The sequence below is a fragment of the Lissotriton vulgaris genome, chromosome 3_2, assembly GCF_964263255.1.
Source record: "Lissotriton vulgaris chromosome 3_2, aLisVul1.2, whole genome shotgun sequence".
NCBI classification, from domain to species: domain Eukaryota; kingdom Metazoa; phylum Chordata; class Amphibia; order Caudata; family Salamandridae; genus Lissotriton; species Lissotriton vulgaris.
Window position 1 is genome coordinate 234,313,978 of NC_141690.1, and position 15,388 is coordinate 234,329,365.

General features: G+C 47.5%; 1 protein-coding gene across 1 annotated transcript in view; it reads left to right on the forward strand.

The window, feature by feature from the left end:
* Positions 1-14,217: 14,217 nt before the first annotated feature.
* The window catches only part of RNF24 (ring finger protein 24), a 120,555-nt gene continuing 119,384 nt past the window's right edge, over positions 14,218-15,388 (forward strand). Inside the window, exon 1 of the mRNA XM_086964279.1 lies at positions 14,218-14,531. The gene's annotated coding sequence lies outside the window, so the exon portion shown is untranslated. The remainder of the gene's footprint in view (positions 14,532-15,388) is intronic.

A 15,388-nucleotide genomic window follows, 5' to 3' on the forward strand; every position in this document is an offset into this window, starting at 1 on the left:
GTGGTGATGTTGGCGCATGGCGTTCCTGTGGGCTGCTTCGTTCTCTGGTGTCTGTTCGTGGCGCCATTTCGTCTCCAGCTTTCAGCAGTTTTGCGTAGAGGTCTGGAGGTCCATGGTGAACCAGCTGGCAGTCTTGTTGGTGAGACTGTTGGAGGGGTTCTTGATCGGGGCGAGGGTGTTGGCGCAGTCGTTGATCCAGCGCCTGAGGTTGCTGGCAGCTGCGTCGGGTCGGTGGGCTTCGAGCGAGGGTGGTGTGTAGCTGGTCTTCTGTGATTTCGCTCCTTTAGCGGCGGGGGATCTGTTGGGTGCGGTGGTGCGTGGTATGCTTCTCGAAGGTGAATTGGGCGCAGCGGTGATCAGTCCAGTGGAGTTCGTGGTGTGACTGAAGGAGACGTGGGAGCTTGCGGAGAAGATGTGGTCAAGTGTGTGTCCTGCGGAGTGGGTGGGAGTTGTGACGAGTTGTTTGAGTCCGAGGTTGGCGAGGTTGCCGCGCAGGGTGGTAGCCTGCGGGTGGAGGCGGGCCTCGAATTCTCAGCAGCAGCTGGGCTTAGGACACGGGTACAGACTGGTGGAGCTGCGGCATGGGGAGCGACCTGCCTGGCAGGTGTGCTACGGGTACAAGATTAGCTTGGTACAAAACAACTTTCAGACATCTGATACTCAAAGGTCTGGTGGATACACTCGAAACTCCAGCAGTGCTTACTGTCTGAGTGGAAATTATTGTCAAAAACAAGTAGATCTAGCTCTTATGTGTGAAAATACAGGCATGCCTGACATGGCTGGATATGAATCACTGACAAAATATCGACCTATAAAATATCGACCTACAGAAACATCGATGCTGAAATATCGAAGGCAAGAATATCGACATCCCGTCTACAACATGGTAAGTACAAAAATATCGAAATAAAAATATAGATGTTAAAAATATCGATGTTAAAAATATCTTTTTTTTTCTGTAAAAATATAAATGTAAAGTAAAGTAAATAACACTAATAAATAAAATAAACATAGTTAAAAATATCTAATAATGTTTAAAATTAATAAATAATACATATATAATATTAATACATTAATTAAACATATACAGAGAATATATAATATATATTTACATAACAATACGTTTTAATAAATATTTTAATAATTTATAAATTAATAACACATATTATAAATTACAAATACATTACAAACATAAAACATAAATAAAAAGTAAATCATTATTATTGATCAATTAAAAAATGTATATATACTTTTAATATTTTTAAAATTAATTATATACTACACTATCTAAAATTATACAAAAAATATTAAATAGCTAAGTAAATAAAAATACTATTCAAAACCCATAACTAAAAAAAATACAGTAATAAAAATGTTGAACTTGAAATTACCATTCCCACTCCAGAGAGCGCAACAGTAGAGAAACCATTGGATAGCGTAGAGGTAAACATTACTATTCCAACTCCAGAGAGTGCAACAGTAAGGAAACCATTGGATAGCGTAGAGGTAAACATTACTATTCCAACTCCAGAGAGTGCAACAGTAGGGAAAGCGTTGGATAGTGTAGGGGTAAAAATTAATATTCCCACTGCAGAGAGTGCAACAGTAGGGAACGCAGTGGATAGCGTAGGGGTAAAAATTACTATTCCAACTCCAGAGAGTGCAACAGTTGGTAAAGTGCTGGATAGCATAGGGCTCAAAATTACTATTCCCACTCCAGAGAGTGCAACAGTAGGGAAAGCGTTGGATAGCGTAGGGTAAAAATTACTATTCCAACTCCAGAGAATGCAACAGTAGGGAAAGCGTTGGATAGCGTAGGGGTAACAATTACTATTCTAACTCCAGAGAGTTCAACAGTAGGGAAAGCGTTGGATAGCGTAGGGGTAAAAATTACTATTCCAACTCCAGAGAGGGCAACAGTAGGGAAAGCATTGGATAGCGTAGAAGTTAAATATAACATACTTATAAACAATTGCTGTAAATAAAATAATTAATAATTTAATTTTTAAATAAATCTACATCATTTGCAAATACCCATTAATAATTATTAAACACATAATTACAATTGAATAATTAATTAACAATAAATTAACAATAAATTTTAATTAATAAATATTAATTACCAAATAATAAATATTGAACACTAAAATATTTTTCAAATCTAAAAACATAATTACTATTGAATAATAATTAACAATAAATTAACTAAAAATACCAATACTTATTAATTAATAAATATTAGTTACCAAATAATAAATAATGAACACTACAATATTTTTCAAAACAAAAAACATATTAATAATTAAAAACGAATTCACTATTAAAATATAGTAAACAATACATTAATTTTAAAATCAAAAAATATTTTTAATGAAACAATAATTACCAATTCATAAAAAATAATTTTCAATTAATAAAAAGGAATTAACAATTAAAAATCTTACTTACCAATTAAAAAATGTCATTACCAATTAAAAACATTAATTGCCAATTAAAAAATGTAATTACCAATTACAAACATTAATGACCAATTAAAAAATTAATTACAATTAAAATAATGAATTACCAAATAATAATTAATTAAAAATAAAATAATTATCAATACCAATAAAAAAAATCATTACTTAATTACAATTAAATTACTTCCCACCCAATTCCCCTATAAACCCACAACTCGCTACAGAACTTAAACGCAAAAATTAATTAAAATTAATTTACAATTACTAAAAATTAATAATTAACTTGCTATATTAAAATTACTTCCCACCCTATTCCCCTATAAACCCACAACCCGCTCCAGTACTAAAACATAAAATTAACTTAAAAATAACATTATTAATACATAAAAAATAGTACACATATAATTTAAAACAAATAAAATACTTAACAAAAAACATAAAACAAATACATATAAAATACATAACAATAAACAAATATCGATATTAGTAACATCGAAATTAGTAATATCTATATATTTGATATCGATTTTACTAACTTCGATATTACTTACATCGATATAAAAAAATCGATATTACTTACCTTAGGGTTGATATTCTGTCCAACGATATTCTTGACCTCGATATTCTTGACCTTCGATATTTCCAACTCGATATTACTGTAGGTCGAAATTTCGGAATAGATAGTTAGACTGTGCACCGCTGGATACATACAGAAAATATCAAAATGCTTTATATTTTTTATTTTTTATTTACAGACTTATACCGCGCTAAGAACTCGACTCCCTGAGAAGTATCTCAGCGCCTTTGGCAACATCTGTGAACAAGAGCCCTGTCTGATGTATAACAATTGCCCTATCAGAATTAGGAATTAAACAGGAAAGTTTTTAGTTTTTTCCTAAAAGGAAAATGTTCCTTACAAACTCTGATATCATAGGGGAGATCATTCCAGAGCTTAGGACCAGCTACTGACAAAGCCCTTCCCCCTTGTCTGGACTTCCAAAACCTAGGGACACAAAGCAATTCTTGATCTCCAGATCTCAGAGACCTTAAGGGGGTATAGGGAATGAACTTTTTAGTTAGGTAGTCAGGACCTTTAGCAGTGAGGCATTAATGGATGGTGCAGCACGTTTTAAACAACACCCTCTGTTCACAGTGAGCCAGTGGAGTTTATTTAATAGTGGAATTGAGGGAGTGCGGGCCGGGGCATTGAAAACAAGCTGTGCAGCTGTATTTTGCACGACTTGTAGTCTGGCAATGACCCCCTCATTGGCGGTTAGCAACAAACCGTTACAATAATCCAGTCTGCTCAGCACGAGCGACTGAATTAGTGTTTTCCTGGTGGTATCAGGTAACAGGGGAAATACCCGTCGGAGAAGGCCAATAACATGGAAACAGGAGCTTACTACTTGATTAGCATGATGTTTAAGGGCAAGCTCCTGATCGAGCTTAACTCCTAGGTCTTTCTCTACCACTCTGGGTACAGAGACTGGGCCTAGATCTTGAGGCCACCAGTCAGGAGTCCATAATCGTTTGGCTTCCCCAAAGAGCATAACCTCAGTCTTAGAGACGTTACACTGAAGGAAATTTGCTGCCATCCAATGTGCCACCTCTTTCATTCCCCGTGCAAAGGAGTTACGCACCTCAGGAGTCATGATTTTAAACGGGAAGAGGAGTTGAGTATCGTCTGCATACGATACAGGGATGAACCCATGAGATCTCATGATGTTAGCTAGGGGTGCCACATAGATGTTGAAAAGCGTTGGGCTCAAGCAGGAGCCCTGTGGCACCCCCTTTGAGATCTCAACCTCCTCTGACTGGTAAGGACCCAGTATGACTCTCTGAGTGCGATTGGTGAAAAAACTCCTTAACCAGGCCAGAGCCTTGCCTCCCAGACCGATGTCAATTAGTCTGGAGGTCATGATATCATGTGACACAGTGTCAAACGCCGCTGACAGATCTAGGAGCACCAGGATAACGGAAAAACCCTTATCCTGTAGCATACGAAGATCGTCAGCGACGGACAGCAAGGCGGTCTCAGTGCTGTGCCTGGGTCTGAACCCCGATTGGGATGGATCGAGCTCCCCCGCACTTTCGATGTATTTGGATAAGTGTCGGTTTACAAACTTCTCAGTGAGCTTCCCTAAGAAAGGGAGGAGGGAGATGGGTCTCAGGTTTGTCAGATCTGTCCACGGAATGGAGTTGTTCTTCCGTAGAGGTCTTACCAAAGCATGCTTCCAGCCAAGGGGAACTTCCCCTGTGCTCAGGGAAAGATTGACAACCTGCCGAATTCCAGCCCCCAGCTCGTCACTCAGAAGTGCCATGACCCGTGCTGGGATGATATCTGAAGGGCACCCACTCTTTGTCTGGGTGATTAGGGTGGTTATCTCCTCCATTGATACCGGTGGGAATTCTGCAAGTTTACTGATCTTATTTTCTGCTGAGCTAGGGAGAGGCTGAGACATGCTATCAACAGAACCCATGTTATTAGCGGTGGATTTTGAGGCTAAGATCTTAGCATAGATGCCTTCAATTATTCTGACAAAGAACTGTGAAATGTTATTACAAAGTTCCTGGGACTCAATCCCATCCGTTTCGCAAGCCGAGGGCTTAGTGAATGTTTGTAAAATTTGGTAGAGTACTTTGGAGTTATTACCAGCTGCTGATAGTTGGGCTGCGATATGGTGTTTCCACACAGCCCGAATAGCTTTGTGGTAACTTTTTAGGGAGGTCCTGTGATTTTCTTTGTCCTCTGCTTTACGTGTAACTCTCCATCGTTTCTCTAACTTCCTCGTAATGAGCTTTAACTGTCTAAGATCGTTTGTAAACCAAACTTCTTGTTTAGGGGCAGGCCGCGATTTATATGTCCTCCAAGGAACAACATGATCAATGGTTATGGTTATAGCTTCATTGAATTTGGTTAATGCAAAGGTAACATTGTCCCCACATTCAGCCCAATTGGGTTCTAAGTATTTCCCCCTAAAGCCCTCTGAAGTTAATTTGTTCCAGGGTCTTCTGACATCTGCCATAATCCTCCGGATACCTTTTGCCTTATGGTTGGAGCGGATGTAGAATTCAATGATGGCATGGTCAGTCCAATCCACCTGGTGGGGAGGGAGACATTTTATATATGTAGAATTACATAGCACAAGATCGAGTGTATGACCAGCTATGTGTGTAGGTCCCTGATTCATTTGATTAAAGCCAAGTGTGGCCAGATCAGCCAGGAGTATCTGTGCCTCCAGACATGTCGCTATTTCGCTGTGGACATTGAAGTCCCCTACCACAATGAAATCTGAATTCATCTGCATGTGGGGGGCAAGTGCTTCCACAAGATGGATGGAAAATTCCCAGCAGGACCAGGGGGTCGATAAACTAGTGCTCCTTTCCTAGATTCCCTAGTGCTAGGGTTGATAGTAAAAATCAGGAGCTCCATTTGCGGGTTACACACCGTCTCGGTAACCACCACCTCCATTTCCTGTTTGAAAACAATGGCTAACCCACCCCCAGTTTTAATAGGGCGGTCCATCCTCACTATTTTGTACCCTGCCGGCACCCCCATAGTTATGGCCGGGACGGTGTGGGGCTTAAGCCAGGTCTCAGTTAAAAAGCAGAGATGTGGGCTCTCTGAAGTTATAAGGTCCCAAACCTGAGTGGAGTGAGACACTAATGAGCGCGCATTGCACAGGAGGCTCTTACAATTTAGAGGTGGGTCATTAAGAGGGCTGACAGTTGTCTTAGTTAGATATTTAGTGGGGCCAGATAGGGTCGGGCAATGTTGACATGGAGTAATTACAGCGTTGATGGTAAACTGTGTGGAGCATACCCTGCAGGTGAACGGTCCCTCTAAGCAGCTCTCAACCCTATGGGAGCACAGCGTTGAAACATACCTGCCCATATCCAATAAGGACTGGCTGGAGTACTTGAGAGCAGGACGATGGAATGGCACCGAGTGACTGCTAGTAATCGCCATAGCCCCCAGCCCCTAGCCCCGTCCTGTCGCGGACGGGCGCAGACGGGCTAGTCTTTGGCTCGTCTTAGGCGCAGGAGTAGGCGCCACACTGCGCGTCAACACCGCGCATTGAGCCGGCGAGTTGCTTTATGTTGATTGCTGACCAGCCTGACCCCTGCAGTAGCGGTCGCTCCTCCCTGGTATCTCCTCTTGGTATCGTAACGCTTTGCTCCCCTCTGCTGCCAAAAACAATTCTGACCAGCCTGACTCACATTTAATTGTTGCCTGCTCAGTTTTGTAGCGCTTAATTGCCTGCTCAGTTTTGTAGCGCTTAATTTTGCTCAAGCGCTCGTATTGCCTATAATAATATTTGTGCTTAATTGTGAATTGTGCCTGTGTACTATCATAGTGCTCCACTGCTCGCATTGCCTGCATAGCTTCCTTAGTTTAATTTGTGCCTGATTGTGCCCATAGCTGCATTTTCACATCGTGCCCCAGTCTCGTCCTGTTTGCCTTGTTGTCGCTGCCATTTGGTGGTTGTGCCTCCAGCCCGTCCCCCCACCTCGCTCCCGCCACCCAGCTGCCCCTCCCTCCCTCCGCCCCCCCAATATCCATTTATGACAGATGGACCTACGTGCAGCGTACACGTGCAGCGGACGCGCCCCATGCGCGCCGAAGGCTCGCCAAAGGTAAGCCCATCTACGCCCGTCCGTGCCTGGACCGCGCCCAGCGCCAGCCCCCTGGTCCTCGCAAAACCCACTCCTCCCGCATAACGTTTAACGCCGCTACCCTCTTTGCCCTTAACCCCGGATGCACACCACAATGCTGAGAAGCTGCCCCAGGACACACCCATGGTCCTTTCACCTGCCACTCCTGCAAGTTCACCTGCACCAGGACCCACACCAAATCCACTACCTCCAAACACAGCTCCAACTCCAACCACCTGAAGTGCATCCTGCTGAACACCCGCTCGGTCCACAGACACGCCACTGAACTCTGGGACCGACTCGACACTGCATCGCCGGACGTCGCCTTCCTTACAGAAACCTGGATGAACGCTTCATCAGCGCCCGACATCGCCATAGCCATCCGGGACGCTTACAAGATCATCGGAAAAGACCGCACCAACCAAACAGGAGGAGGCATCGCCATCGTCCATAAGAACACCATCCGAATCACGACCTGCTCCGACGATAACCTAGCGACCGCCGAACACCTTCATTTCCAGATCCACACCGACCCCAGGACCACACTTAGAGGCACCCTCATCTACAGACCACCAGGAACCCGCACACAATTCAACGAAGACATCACCGACTTCATCAGCCCACATGCCCTCACCTCCGAGAACTACATTCTACTGGGACACCTCAACTTCCACCTGGAAAAGAAAAACGACAGCAACACCACCACCCTTCTGGACAACCTGGCCAATCTAGGACTCAAACAACTTGTTGACACCCCCACCCACCTTGCCGGACACACGCTCGACCCTATATTCACCTCCAGCAAACACATCTCCTTCGATCACACCACAGCTCTCCATTGGACAGACCACAACTGCATTCACTTCAGCTACAAAAAGACCACGACCCACAACCCCCCACAACCTATTCCTCGAAGAAACTGGAACAAAATCACCACCAACCAACTCTTCACATCGCTAAACTAAAACCCTCCTGCCATATCATCGGACCCAAACCAAGCTGCCACCAAACTCACACAATGGATCACCCACAGCGCTGACGTATTAGCACCCTTGAAAAACCATCAGATCAAACAAGGTAGCAAAAAGGCCCCCTGGTTCAACGATGACCTTAAGAAATCCAAGAAGTTATGTCGTACCCTTGAAAAAACCTGGAGAAAAAACCCAACCTCTGACAACCTGACCACCTTCAAGGACGCCACCCGCAAACACCACCAATTGATCCGATCCACCAAGAAATCAGCATTCAAGGATCGACTCGACAACCCAACAATTCCCTCGACACTTCACAGTCCGGCTTCCGAGCCAAACACAGCACCGAAACCGCCCTCATCGCAGCTACAGACGACATCCGAACGCTACTGGACAACGGAGAAACAGTTGCCCTCATCCTACTCGACCTCTCCGCCGCCTTCGACACAGTATGTCATAGCACACTCATACAACGCCTCAACAACGTCGGAATACAAGGAAAAGCTTTGGATTGGATCATCTCGTTCCTCGCCGGAAGAACCCAGAGAGTCCACCTCCCCCCATTCAAATCAGAGGCCACCGAAGTCATCTGTGGTGTACCACAAGGATCTTCACTCAGCCCGACCCTCTTCAACGTATACATGAGTCCCCTCGCATCCATCGCGCGCCAACACAACCTCAACATCATCTCCTACGCAGACGACACCCAGCTGATCCTCTCCCTCACCAAAGACCCAAACACTACCAAAACCAATCTACACGAAAGAATGAAAGAAGTAGCCGAATGGATGAAGAACAGCCGTTTAAAACTTAACTCGGACAAAACGGAAGTCCTCATCTTAGGATCATCCCCCTCTGCCTGGGACGAATCATGGTGGCCACCGGCCCTGGGTACAGCACCCATACCTACAGATCACGCACTGAACCTGGGCTTCATCCTAGACTCCTCCCTCTCGATGACCAGACAAGTCAACGCCGTCTCATCTTCATGCTTCAACATCCTACGCATGCTCAAAAAAATCTTCCGCTGGATCCCCACCGAAACAAGAAAGACAGTCACCCACGCACTGGTCACCAGCCGATTGGATTATGGAAATACCCTTTACGCCGGGACCACAGCCAAACTACAGAAAAAACTCCAACGCATCCAAAACGCCTCAGCCAGACTCATACTGAACATTCCCCGTCATGCTCACATTTCCGGTCACCTGAAGGATCTCCACTGGCTCCCCGTCAACAAGAGAATAACGTTCCGTCTCCTCACCCACGCACACAAGGCCCTCTACGACCTAGGACCCGAATGCCTCAACACACGACTGTCCTTCTACACACCCACCCGCCAACTACGATCATCCAATCAAGCCCTCGCCGCAATTCCGCGCATCCACAGATCCACCATGGGAGGAAGATCCTTCTCCTACTTAGTGGCCAAAACCTGGAATTCTCTCCCCACTCACCTCCGACTTACACAGAACCACCTCTCCTTCAGAAAGCAACTAAAAACCTGGCTATTCGATAAGTAATGCACCCACCCTCCCTCAAGCGCCTTGAGACCCTCTGGGTGAGTAGTGCGCTATACAAATTCCTGAACTTGAACTTGAACTCTATGTTGTACTTGCAAATAACAGTGAATGTGATGCTGTAACTGTAATTGAAAATAATTAAAACAGTTTAAAAAAAGAAAAGAATATACAGGCATGCATGAATGCTGTTTGCATGTAAAGGCAGACATATTGACAATGTGTGCTCTTCTAATGACTCTGAGAATGTATCTTCCTGCTTTGTGTGAAGCTCCACAACTGCCATGTGACATACTAGCTCTCCAAAGTTTGGGTCTAGTGGCACCCATGAACCCATACACACCAAAAAAAACCTGATTCAATTGGGACACACGATTTTTTAATCCAAAAATGGCTTCATTTTAACTCTCCCCAGCCTAAAATTGCCTCTGATTCAATATCAATATGCAAACTACATCCCCTTATTTTTTTTTCAAAATCTCTCACTTTCCAGTTTTAAAATGTTGTCCTGATTGTATCCTCCTGCTTTAGTGTTTTCTATATGCGTAATGCACGCAGTTGAAAACAGCAATAGCCAATAGCTGTGCAGTGTTGGGCAGAGAGTTAAAAGCAGCCGCAGCCCGTGGAGGGAGTTGAGGTGGGACGAAAGGCGGGGCAGGGGAAGGGCAGGGTGGGGGATTCTAACAACCGGAGTATGGATAATTGGAGGTAAGTAAACAATGTAATTAATAAAACGAATTTCAAGGAGGAGCCAACCCAGCGACCGAGATGGCCGCATAGACGCTCGGCTCCGCGAGCCCTTTCACCCCGCGCATATATCCTGGCAACTATCCTGAGCCGTACCGGCATATTTAAGTAGGCGAAGGAGAACTGCTACTTACCGTCTGCTCCTGAGGCTTCTACGTGCGGCGGACCCGGAGATTTGTCCCCGACTCTTCTGAGGCCCTCGCGGCGCTGAGACCGGGGTGTCGATTGAAAGGAGCAGCCGGCCGCGACTGCGAAAACAGAGGCCACTGGTGGTGGTGAGGAGTCGGCCGGAAGGCGCCGGTGAATTGATGGGCCGATGGCGGCAGTGACGACCCAGTCCACTTAACGGAGTGCCCCGTGGGGCTGCGTGGCAAAGCAGGGTCGAGGGGGGTGCATGGTATCTGGCCCCCCTCTCCAGGTCTGTGTCCGGGCATAATCAAGGACTACCCCCGGAATCGGCGGGCGGCTCCCTGGCGGCAGAGATTTTGTTTAACCCTCTGGTGACTCTTCTCCGGGGAGCCTGCCTTGCATTTTTGAGTCCCGTTGTGCATCCTGTAGCGCCCTGGTTTGGGGCCTGGTCCCCGAGGTGAGGTGTAGAAGGACGTCGCCGGATCGGCTAAGATGGCGGCCGGCGGCCCCCTATGCAGACCACATCCTGGTCCAACAGCTACCGTGTGGATGAGATCAGGGGACTGGCGGCGCGATAAGGAGCCCACGTCCAAAGATGTACTGGCTGCACTAACGAACATGCACGAAACCCTGATCTGTAATGCCCGAGACTTGGGGAGAAGGATGACCGCCATTGCTGTCCCGCCGTTTCATGCGGGCACAGTTCGACCTCAACGGAGTGCCGCCGTGCCCGCCTCTGTGTCCGTGCGGAGTGCTCCTGCCACACCTAATTTCCTGGAGCCGCTGAAAGACCCGGCTCCTTTTATCGCCCTGGACAGCTTAGTGGTGCATGCGAGTGTCTCTTCGGGGCACATGTCTACTTGGAGGCTGGGAAAACAACGCCGATCTCCTTTTTGGACTGCCCCGGCGCTGTCTCGGCGCTTGCCGGGTTGTGTGACTCTCCCTCCTTGGACGATGAGACTGTGTTCGGCCTTGGGGATGTTCTCGGGGCCAATGTCGACGCAAACGGATTTCCGCCATGCATGTTCGGATGGGTTCGGGTTGCTGAAGTCCCATGCAGCGGTAACTCGGCCTTACCCGCCCGGATCACTTGGACCCTCCACGCCGCTCTGTGTACCGATTGATAGTGGACGTACGTTGGTTCCATTGATAGACAAGGCCAGGGATGACACTGTCTGGAGTCTGGTGGACTTATTGTTGGCTTACGGTGCTTGGGGGACGGGATTGTAGGGCTGGTTTGGTCGATGATTGACATTCTCCACGGTCATTCTGCTCTCGCATTTGGGATGTCTCCTGGGCATAGGGGTGCAGGGAAGGGCCGGGTGGTAAGATTGAGGGCCCTCCTCCACTTTTTTTTTCTTCTCTTCTTCTTTCTCCTCTTTCTACATAACGGGTCTCCATTAGGGCGACAGGCACGCTGCTGGGGGGGGTAGGACGTGGCCTTCTGCAGGGGTGCAGGGTGGGGGGTAGGAGGGATGGGGTTTGTTAAATTGTCCGTTATTTGTTTCTATGGCCCTTTAGTCTTTCTCCATCTTTAGTGTCGTCGATCGTCATGTCTCCTACAATATGTTTCGTATTTAGGGGTGGGGTTGAGCATTGCTACGTAACAGGTTTGTGCCTACATTTATCCTGATTTGCTTACCTTCGCCCCACTGCTTCATTTGTATTTGTACTATTTGCGGATATCCTGATTTATGCTCACTATTGTGGGACCATGTATGACTGTATGGCACTTATCTTAGTTTTTCCTTTATTATAAAATGAACCTTTATACTCCTGCATTCAGACCTGTACGCCTCAATACAAGTTGTGTCCTGCACATTTGTAAGACCCCAGTTTTCGAACTGCTAGAACTTTTCACATTGCTCTGATGTACTTTTGCTCTGACTAGCGGCCGGCCGGGGTGGTTGTAGGCCCATACTTGTAATTGCTTGAAGTAATAATAAAGGTTCTCCAAAAAAATAAATAAATAAAACGAATTTCGTAGTGCGCCCTGCATCGCATTGCAGGGCATGCTTCGAAATTCGTTTTATTAATTAAATTGTTTACTTACCTCCAATTATCCATACTTCGGTTTTTGGCATCCCCCACCCTGCCCCTCCCTCGCCCCGCCTTTCGCCCCACCGCAACTCCCTCCACGGGCCGCGACTTGTTAAAAGAACTTTATAATAAAGCTAACGGTGAATGTGGGATTTTTTTTGCATAATAAGCTAATTTTTCATGAGACTATAGCATATGAGTGAATATGACATCCAAGTGCGATTGCATCTTTACTGGTGACATAAATATAGAACTAAATTGTACATGGCATCCAAGTGCATGTTTATATTGTTTACACAAATATAGAAAAGCAGGACCAGCGCCTTCTACGAGCAACGTTTATGTTATTGTGCCACAATTGTGCCCTCTCTCCTCTCACCAATCTCAGCCTCTGACTCTTCTCCCCCACCTTCCGCTCTCTACCTCTTTTGATTTAATTTTTTTATTTGTCTTTTCACTCTGTAAAAATGTGATATATACTTGTCCAGGCTGAATCGCTGGTAAAATGTAATCCTGAGAAAATCTTTTTGTATATATACATGTATATAGAGATAACTCTAACCACTAGCATATGTAGTAGACCTTTGTACTCACTGCCATTCGTATGTGAGTCTTAGGGCCCCATTAGGATGATGGGCGGACTTTGTCCGCCTGCCATCCTAGCGTGGAATGGGACCACCCGCCATTAGGGCGGGGGTCCCGTGGGTGGCATTAGGATGCGGCCGCCACAGTGGCGGCCGCATCCTGCATTCATAACATTGTGGCGGACGGTGCACTCTGCACCGCCCGCCACAATTCTATGGATGTTTGCATGCATTTGCATACGCAATGCGGCAGGCACCGCGCGGTGCCTACCGCATTGCATATGCAAATGCTGGGGGATACCAGAGGTACCTGTAGGGTGCCCCCAAACTGAAAAACGCATTTCTTTCCGTGGCGGCATTGCCACCACGGAAAGGCATCTGTTTCCCCCCATCGTAATATGGCTGACGGTGTCTGTTAGACACCGCCACCATATTATTCCTTTTCCGCCCCGGCCGCAAGACGACCGGGGCGGAAAAGCGGCGGAAGGTCTTTCCGTCCACCTTGGTCCCCCCCGCCATACTAATATGGCGGGGGGAATTCGGGAAACGGTATCAGGCGCATTGCCTCCGCCAGGCCGGCGGTGGCTACCGCCAGCCTGGCGGAGGCAATTCGCCCGACATCGTAATGGGCCCCTCAGAGTTTATCCATTTGTATCTCTTCCTTGAGTGTCTTTACAACTTGTACATTTGCAATTTTTTCTGTTTGTATCTTTTATGTAACGCATGTAATCCTGAGTCCTTATGTATTGCAACTAGTTCTTTTGTAAAGCGCTCTGACACCTTCGAGTAATTTTCGCGCTATAGAAAATCGCATTAAATAAAAATAAATAAAATAAAAATAAACTCTAGACTGGGCGCTTTCGGTTTCATTTCCTCCCTCCCGCGCCACTCTCGGAGCCCCAGAAAGCCCCCGCCCGTGCGGCGCGGGAGGGAGACGATAACCCAGAGATTGCGGCCGCGCGCGCCAGGCTCGGCAGCGCGCGCGCGCGGGGCGTGAGTGGCCGCGGATGCTCCTCCGGCTGTCCCCCTCGCTCCCTCCCTCCCGCCCGGGCCCGGCCCCCCCTGCCGCTGCTCCTCCCCTGGCCCGGCCCCCCTGCCCCTCCTCCCCGGGCGGCCGCCTCTCGCGGAGTGACTGCGGGAGGCGCTGCCTGCTCCACACCCACTAGAAAACCTCCAGCCTGCTGCAGCGCGCGGGAGTCTGGACCTGGCGCGTGGCAGCTGCAGGGACCTCGGAGCGCTCGTGCCCTCACCGAAGCGATCAGTTGTCGGGTGACCTCGTGCATGCCCCCCATCCGCGGTGCATCTCCCCTTCATTGTTTGGCTCCTCGGGCGCCTGCCGCAGGACAGCGGGGCTGACTCTCCTGGCTCCGGTGCAACAGGATCCGGGGGCGGGGAGCGCGCTGCTGGCATCCGCGGGTGACCAGGGTAGGTATGACCTGGGCTATTCCGGGGTATGCGGGGGGTGGTGGGCCATGCGGTGGGCAGCGTGCTTCCAGCAGGAGGAGTGCCTTGGAGGATGCACTGTGCTCGAGCCCTGCCCATGGAGTACACCGTATGCCTTCCTTCTGCAGGGCTGCCGGGCCTGTGGCACCCCCAAAGGCGTCTGTGCCCTGTGGTGCTGTGCACACACTGCGCGTCCTGCACGGAGGTCTGGCTCGGTTGCCTGTGGTGCTTGTCGTGCAGATGTTTCATATGCACGATTCATCCTACAGTATGGCCCGTCTCCGTAGCGTATGTTTCCATGCATGATGCATTCTGCAGGGAGGCTGGGTCTGTTGTCTATATCCACCAATGCATGATTAATTCTGCAAGACAGGCAGACTGTGTCTTGTGTTATTTCCTGCATGATACACTCTGCAGGGATGGCTGCGGCAGTGCGCATAGTATGCAGGGATGTCTACTTCCAGTCTCCGGTGCACTCCGTGAAGTATTGGGGAGTGCATTGTATTGTTTACACCCATGATGCATTCAGCAGGGGGGGCTGGTTGAGTGGCTTGCATAGTGCCCACCCATGATGCGTTATGCAGGGATATCTGGCTCAGGTGTTTGTTTCCACCCATAATGATTTCTGGTAGGGTATTTTCTACAATGGCTTGTGTTGTTTCCACCCATGATGCGTCATTCAGCGGTGTCTGCCTCAGTGACTTGTGTTGTTTCCACCCATGATGCATCATGCAGTGGTGTCTGCCTCAGTGACTTGTGTTGTTTCCACCCATGAGGCGTCATGCAGCGGTGTCTGCCTCAGTGACTTGTGTTGTTTCCACCCATGATGCGTCATTCAG